Consider the following 8,912-nt stretch of genomic DNA (forward strand, 5'->3'; position numbering starts at 1 on the left):
CTTTTTGCCATGAAGTGTTGGGACTGGCTCCATGAGATAATATAAATAATTGCAAAATAAAGAGGAATAAGTGAGATAGAGATGCAAATAAAATGGATGGCAGTGGTTCTCAAATTTCAGTGTACATAAGCACCACTTTGAATACTTGTAAAAATTTAGCTGTCCTCATTGACTATGATTAGGAAGATCCACAATGCATCTCTGATATCTGTATTTTTAACCAGTGACAGAGAACTATGATTGTGTGGGATTTAAGAATCAGTAGGGTTGACTTCAAGCTGGAGAATAGACTTCCTAGAAGAGACATGTTTTGAGTTGGGCCTTACACTGGAGAGGACGTGGCCATGAAAAGTTAAAGCAGGGGCATTCCAGGCAGAGAAATTAGGAGCTATATATAGAAAGATTGGTTGATGCATATTCACAGATTCTGAGTGCCAACTGTATTGCTTATACTACATCATGCTATACATGGGACTTGAGCATCTACAGATTTTGGTATTTGAGGGTACTTCTGGATCCAATCCTCTCCAGATACCAAAAGGCAACTGCATATTGATGATAAATATTTAAAACTATACAAAGGGCTTTATGAAAATACAAAGTTACACATATTAATAATGCAATTCATTGGTTAGTGTATCTATGTTTGTTTAGAAAGAACTTGCATTATGAAACTTCCAGAATAAATGTCAAAAAGTAGCAAACTGTCTCATATTTTACCACAGTGATCTTTTGACAATTGATAGAAACCTCTAATTGTAACCTTTCTAATAGTGAATCCGTTAGACTTTAATAACATTGAACTAGATTTTACAACTTAGATATTAGAATATTGTTGGCTTGAGTGGAACAACAAACCATGGAAAATTCTTAAAGAGATGGGAATACCAGACTATCTGATCTGCCTCTTGAGAAATCTGTATGCAGGTCAGGAAGCAACAGTTAGAACTGGACATGGAACAACAGACTGGTTCCAAATCAGGAAAGGAGTACGTCAAGACTGTATATTGTCACCCTGCTTATTTAACTTATATGCAGAGTACATCATGAGAAACGCTGGGCTGGATGAAGAACAAGCTGGAATCAAGATTGCCAGTAGAAATATCAATAACCTCAGATATGCAGATGATACCACCCTTATGACAGAAAGTGAAGAAGAACTAAAGAGCCTTTTGATGAAAGTGAAAGAGGAGAGTGAAAAAAGTTGGCTTAAAGCTCAACATTCAGAAAACTAAGATCATGGCATCCAGTCCCATCACTTCATGGCAAATAGATGGGGGAACAGTGGAAACAGTGGCAGACTTTATTTGGGGGTGCTCCAAAATCACAGCAGTTGGTGATTGCAGCCATGCAATTAAAAGACGCTTAATCCTTGGAAGAAAATTTATGACGAGTCTAGATAGCATATTAAAAAGCAGAGACATTATTTTGCCAACAAAGTTCCATCTAGTCAAGGCTATGGTTTTTCCAATAGTCATGTATGGATGTGAGAGTTGGACTATAAAGAAAGCTGAGTGCCGAAGTATTGATGCTTTTGAACTGTGGTGTTGGAGGAGACTCTTGAGAGTCCCTTGGACTGCAAGGAGATCCACCAGTCCATCCTAAAGGAGATCAGTCCTGGGTGTTCATTGGATGGACTGATGCTGAAGCTGAAACTCCAACACTTTGGCCATCTGATATGAAGAACTGACTCATTTGAAAAGACCCTGATGCTGGAAAAGATTGAAGGTGTAAGGAGAAGGGGATGACAGGGGATGAGGTGGCTGGATGGCATCACCAACTCGATGGACATGAGTTTGAGTAAACTCCAGCAATTGGTGATGGACAGGGAGGCCTGGCATGCTGCAGTTCATGGGGTTGCAAAAAGTCAGACCCGACTGAGCGACTGAACTGAACTAACCTAACTGGCTTGAATGAAAATGTTTGTGATGATGGCACATAGCAGAAGATTCATAGTTCTTTAGTATTTGAGTGTTCTAATACTTGATAGTTCTCATTTCATGTGATTCAAAGACAACAGTTGATGTTCCACAAGTTATCTTTAATAGTTGATTTTGTGCATCTCTACTAGAAACTCTTTTCAGTAGCTTAAAGGATAAGTGGCCATAATGCACTCTATGTGCTAGAAAACGTAGTTTTGCAAGCTCAGCATACGAAAGGGTCTTCAATCTATGTATTCTACAGAGCAACTTTTGCCCTACTGTACAATAAAATATAGGTAAATAATGACATTGCCAGGAAAATATATTTTTTTGAAAAAGTGTGAAATAAAATTGTAAAGAGTGTGAAATAACAAAAAGCAGATGCATCATTGGACAGTCACATGTTATTCTGCATATCACCATTTTTCTTGACAGACACCATGAGAAAAGAGAGTGGTGATGGCCTGGTTATCAGAAAAGGGAAGTACTTTCAGATTTCATCTAAGTTTCATACTATGACTCTTCTCTAGACTTTATTAACAGAGATAGCAAGTAACAAAAATGATATAGAGAATAAATAAAATAGCCAACTTGGGTACATAACTAATTGTATGTACTGTATAGAATATTGTTGTTTGGGAAACTAGATAATTTTCAAAATGCTAAGTAGTACTTAAATGGGAAGCCTTGCTATTTTAATTATATATTATTGTATAATTTGTATATATAAATATATTAAGTAAAATACATACTTTGAATATACAAATACTAAAATACAAATGTTTTAAGCGCCTCATTCCACCATTTACTGTATCACTTCTCAGGAGTTCTATTTGTCAAATTCCTAGATACATACAAAATCTACTTTGTCATCAATAATATACTCTAAGTAGTCATTCATGAAAATGTATTGCATTGCTAATTTGGCTCTTCCAGCGAGAGAGTACAATATACTTTGGGGTTAAGTTCAGAGAGGGTAAGGGGTAGAGTTCTTTTTGTGTGTTTAAGTTCCTCTCATTAACGTTTGTACTGAAACCATCTTTTTTACTCATTCTCTCTCCTGTATGTAACAGAGAGTAGAGAAATAAGTCTGTCGCCAGAACAACTAGAAAACCAGGCATTTTAACTATGTCCCTAACTTGTTAGATCACCACCACCTACCTCATTGATAAGAATCTAGGAGATAGGATTTTCAAGTTTCACCTCTCCTAGTAGATTAAGCAAGTGTGAGATTGGCTTTTTGAAGTATTCACATTTGGGGCTGAACACTATAAAGTGATAAACATCTGTTTGCCTTAGCTCACAAAATTAAGCTGTTTGGAAGTGGGTTGTTTTTAATTAGATTATCCAACAAAAGATGGTAATCTCAAGCTAAATTTCCCTAGTCAGAGTATTTTTTAAAAGAAAAGATACAGATGTATCCCTTTAGTATTTTTAGCCAGCTGATCATAGGATCTCTTAGTTAGTTATGATTTAACATGCAACATAGATAAATATATTACTGTTGCTTGAATGATATTTTTATTTAGAATCACATTTTTTAATAAACTAAAGTAAATCTCAAAGATTCTAACATTTTCTAATTGTTCTCCATTCTAGTTAATTCAAATGTCTCTTATTTTCATATTTAATGTTATTATCGGTGTTTTAACCAAACAGGAGGTACAATATAATTATAAAAATTTACCCCCACATCTCATGCTCCCTCTCATTTCTGTAACCTTATTGGCATGTGTAACTTCTGTTCCTTTCAAGTGAATCAGTCAAGATATGACATGTTAAAGACTTAAGTTATTTTTTTTGGCCTGCCTACCTTTCTCTGTCTCTCTTAATGTAGTGTCATTTACTTTGGAGGAATTGCTTCTCTCTGTCAGGTTTAATTTTGGTACATGAGTAAACCCAGGTATTTGCGAACCATGATAGTAGCCAAAGGAGTCATATTCTTTATCTCACTATTCTGGTACAGCCAAGAGGGGATACACGACCTAAGCCTAGCCGATCAAATATTGTGTTCACTGGACTTTGCATTTGGGTGGGAGATGCAGTAACAGAAGAAAAGATTACAGATTACTTGTCACAGCAGGAATAAACTGACCAGACTTTCTTCTCTAAGCCATTGCTATTCTTCCTATTCTCATCTTACATGGTCTCCTATCTCCAGTAAATATCTGATCCTTCAGTAGCCTTCTAATAATTTGTCTCTGGCTTACATCAGAGAGACACTTGCTTGAAATGCAAAAAAGAGTCAGGACTATAACCTTTCAGTTATAGGCTATTTCTTTGTTTTATCCAATTTAAGTAAGCATAATTTTTTTAAAAAGATAACCCCTTCAATTTGGATAAGTCAGTTTTGTTTTTTTTTAATTGTTGCAGTTAAACCAAGAGTATAGAAATGAAATGTGGAATAATTCTACTGGAACAATTGTGTGGGATATGAGTGTTATAGGGGGGAAAAAAAGCCAATCCATGTTAACATTTCACTCCTAGTGTTGACCATTTACATTACAGAATCATTTCTATCAAGAAGGAATGATATGTATGTGATTAAAACACAGTATTGCATTTAAAGATAAAACCCTTCATGCTGTCTCCTGAAAAAGCATGGGTGATAATGTACACATATAAAGCTATCTTCTCTTTGTATGCTTTTCGTATACTGTTTGTGGAGACAGCATATTAGAACTCTTTCGTTTTGATTAGTAACGTCAGGTTCAGCTCAGTTCAGTCGCTCAGTCATGTCGGGCTCTTTGCAACCACGTGGACTTCCCTGTCCATCACCAAATCTCGGAGCTTGCTCAAACTCATGTCCACCGACTCGGTGATGCCATCCAACCATCTCATCCTCAGTTGCCCCTTTCTCCTCCTGCCTTCAATCTTTCCCAGCATCAGGGTCTTTTCTAATGAGTCAATTCTTCACATCAGGTGGCCAAATTATTGGAACTTCAGCATCAGTCCTTCCAATGAATATTCAGGACTGATGCCCTTTAGGATTGACTGGTTTGATCTCCCTGCAGTCCAAGGGTCTCTCAACTCTTCTCCAACACCACAGTTCAAAAGCATCAATTCTTCAGCACTCAGCTTTCTTTAGGGTCCAACTCTCACATCCATACATGACTACTGGAAAAACCACAGGTTTGACTAGACTGACCTTTGGAGGCAAAGTAATGTCTCTGCTTTTTAATATGCTGTCTAGGTTTGTCATAGCCTTTTTTCTAAGGAGCAAGTCAGGTTAATTAGCTATAATTAACAGGTTAATTATAAAAGGAGCTTCTCAGGTGGCACTAGCTGTAAAGAACTTGCCTGCCAATGCAGGAGATGTAAGAGACGTGGATTCAATCCCTGGGTTGGGAAGATGCCCTGGAGGAAGACATGGCAACCCACTCCAGTGTCCTTGCCTGGAGCATCCCATGGATAGAGGAGCCTGGCGGGCTACAGTCCATGGAGTCACAAAGAATCAGACATGACTGAAGCAACTTAGCACACATGCAAGAAACAAAAAGGAAAGGTAGGAAAAGGGAAATGTATACTTTATGAGTGATATCTATGAACAGGTTGCTCTGTTAGGCATTTGAAACACATTATAACATTTAATTTTCATAGTAACTCAGTTATGTGGTAATATAGTAGTCAGTCATGGAACTGGTGATCAAGTAACTTTTGAAAGGTTATACAGCTGGTATACACACATACTCTAAATATCTACATACACACACACACATATATATGTATATGTAGGTCTAATTAAACAATTCAGTTGTATATGTTTAGAAATAAGAATGAGTTTAAATTTTTTCTTGATGTTTATTTCATCTGGGAACTTCCCAGTGCCACTTTGAAAGAAACATGATTATATCATATTTAATTGAATTCAATACTATGAATATCAACTTCTTTTAATCATTCAGTGTTGTATGAATGGAAATTATTTAAACAGCTGAGCAAACATATAAGCATAGAAATATAGGTACATGTTTATACAAATATATGTAAAAATAATTCAGCTATGTACTTATGATTTGCACATTTTACTGTGTAATCTTTTGTGCCCAGAAAGTTCAATCAGCATGACCAAATGATGTGATTTAGACAGCCTACATTCTCCCACTACAGAAACAGAAATGCTCAAAAAAATATGGTATTAATTATCCAACACTGAATTATCCCCAAATATTATCTCAGTATTTCATGGCCCTAGAATTTGAGAATAACTAAGGTGGATAGTTCTGACTCATAGACTCTCACTAGGTTGCAATCAGGTATTGGCTAGGACTGCAGGATCCACTACCAAGATGTCTTATTCACACAGCTATTGGCAGGAGACCTTTTTCTCATCATGTGGATTTCTCCATTAGTAAGCTAACCTCTCCCAGAGCAATTACTCAGGAGAAAGAGATTGACCAAGAAAGAAATCATAGTATGTTTTTATGACCTATTTTCCCCAAGGTCACACACGATCCTTTGTGCTTTATTGATTAGGAGGAAGTCCACAAGTTCAGCCCACACTAAAGCCTCCATCTCTTGAAGGAAGAAGTATCAAAGAAATGCAGATAATTTTAAATTACCAAAAGAAGTTGAAAGCCACATCACTAGAGGGAAACTAGGGACAGAAAGTCAATGAGATTTCTGATGAGATGTATAGTTTCAGGCTAGGGACTGAGGATTTAATTTTCACATTGGAGGAAAAATTAAATAACCCCCAACTTCACTCTTCTCCCATGCCAAGCAACTGCTACCACTGACCCCACTACATAAACCCAGTCTTAGAGGGGTTGTGACATATATAAAAATAGGAATAGAAAAATTTACTAAAGAGCCTGTTAAGAATGCAAGGAAGCATGCCATATGTCCATGGTTATTCATAAAGGGTCTTTGATTAAGCTTTTCACTTCATTTATTATAAAATGGAGATGATAGGTTCCTAATCTACTTCACAGAGGTATTATAAAAGTAGAAGGAAATTATGATGCTGCTACTTTGGAAAAACAAACCAAAAAAACCTGTATAAATCTGAAGTAAAGCAAATATTGAAGAGGCTCAAGTTTCTCTTACTGTCAAATGAAGTCCCCTTTTAGTATCTTGGAGGGAAAATTTAGATTATATTTATCACCTGGTGTAGCTTTCAATTCAAACTAGATAGTGCAATCATCATCTGGATGGGAAAAGTGTCTTTAACTCAGTAAACATTTATCAAGTGTCTAAAATATGATATGTCTAATATGTCTAAAATATGATATCTATACTGTGAGGACATACTGATAAACAGCATAGATAAAGAGATTATGTCCATTATAGTGTTTACAGTTTAGCTGTTCTGTTCTTATTATCTCCATAGATGGGAAAACTGTGGCTCATTCCAAGTCCCTCAACCAAAATCCAAGATCTAACTACTCCCTTAAACCTTTGGATTATAGTGTGTTCTCTCATCTTTGCCAGGATTTTTTTTTTTTCATTTTTACCTCCCTTCTTATTCAATTCCCTCACCCCCATACTCTCACTTCCCACTTAACCCCTTCTGCTGAGTTTTATCACCCTGATTGGTTTGGTATCATCAGTAATGTAAGAGTAAATATTTGTGAGCCAAATAATAACAGTAAAAATAGTAAAGCAAAGGTGAGTCTTTTGAGATAGCTAGGGATTCCAAAAGTGATATATTGGGAGCAAGTAGACGGGTCTGGAGAATCCCAGGGATGGGGTCGCACAGAGTCGGACACGACTGAAGTGACTTGGCAGTAGCAGCAGCAGCAGGAAGGTCTAAGTAAGAGTAAAAATTGCCCGAAATTGCCTGTTACTAGATTTTTCATCCAAATCATAGCTTTGAACCAAGGCCAATAAGCATTTCCTCATGAGACAGAGAAACAGACTGCTGTCTGCTACATTTCTCTCAAGGTATCTCCTAATCCCCAAACACAGCAGTTTAGGCACCTGAAATGACCAGCATTCTTCCTCCACATTAATTATCTCATATAAAGAAGCCATTAAAATGCATATAATGTCCTGGAGAGCTAATGTCAATTCATTTTTAGACCTAGATAAATTTCACCCAACTGGCTTATCATTTTCCTATGTAGGGTAGGATCCTAGAATTCCAGAAGAGGGAACCATCAATTTTTTCTCAGCAACAAGCCCCTGAGGTAGAGGGAAATGTCAGGAATGCCTGCTGCTGTCTGGCCCTGTGACGGACAGGAGGTGTTCATGCTCATTTTAAGATGGCAAGCCTGGGTGAGGCACACCAGTGTGATTGCTATAGGGTGACTTTCCTGAACACCCAAGGCAATCTTCTTTGTCTGGAATTGTCACAATTAAAATCTTCCAGTGCTTTCTTCTCCTCTCGTAGTTTGCATTCACAGGACAGAATTGTCTGTTGATTTTCATAAAGGCTGTCCTTTGTTCTGTCTTCCTTTCATGAAAACAATTCAAATACCAGAATCTATCTTTCTTAATTGTTCTATCACCTAAACAGGAAGATGACTTCTCACAGTAAGTTTCTGAGCTAAGTGATATGGCAATACGGGCTCTGGTTTGTCGTGAGCACCACCCTGGGCACAGAACACTGATGGCATTGGATGATGTTTGGGGAAGTGGATCCCCTAGGGATAAATAGTACAGGAAACCAGGCATACTTCATATTTCTCAATGTCTTTGATAAGGGCACAAATGCTAGTTCAGTATGTGCTTTACTTTACCTGGTCAGGTGATTTCTCTGTGGCTGTTTCTTGCAACATATTTACTGTTCTCTAAACCTGACATATAAATAAGTCAGATAAGCTAATTACAAACATAAAAAGAAATACAAGCATTTAGGAGAGTTTTCTAGATCTCTACCTTGGTCCAACTTTTTTCTTCTTTTGTTGTCTGATAATAAGATTATGAAACTATGTGTTTCATATCAAGAAGATTCATTATCTTAATCATGACCTTCCCTAGGAAAAACAATATCTGGGAAATTTCAGTTCATAGCTACTATCATAGCTACTACGCAGGGATTAGCAA

The sequence above is a fragment of the Dama dama genome, chromosome 29 (assembly GCF_033118175.1).
Source record: "Dama dama isolate Ldn47 chromosome 29, ASM3311817v1, whole genome shotgun sequence".
NCBI lineage: Eukaryota > Metazoa > Chordata > Mammalia > Artiodactyla > Cervidae > Dama > Dama dama.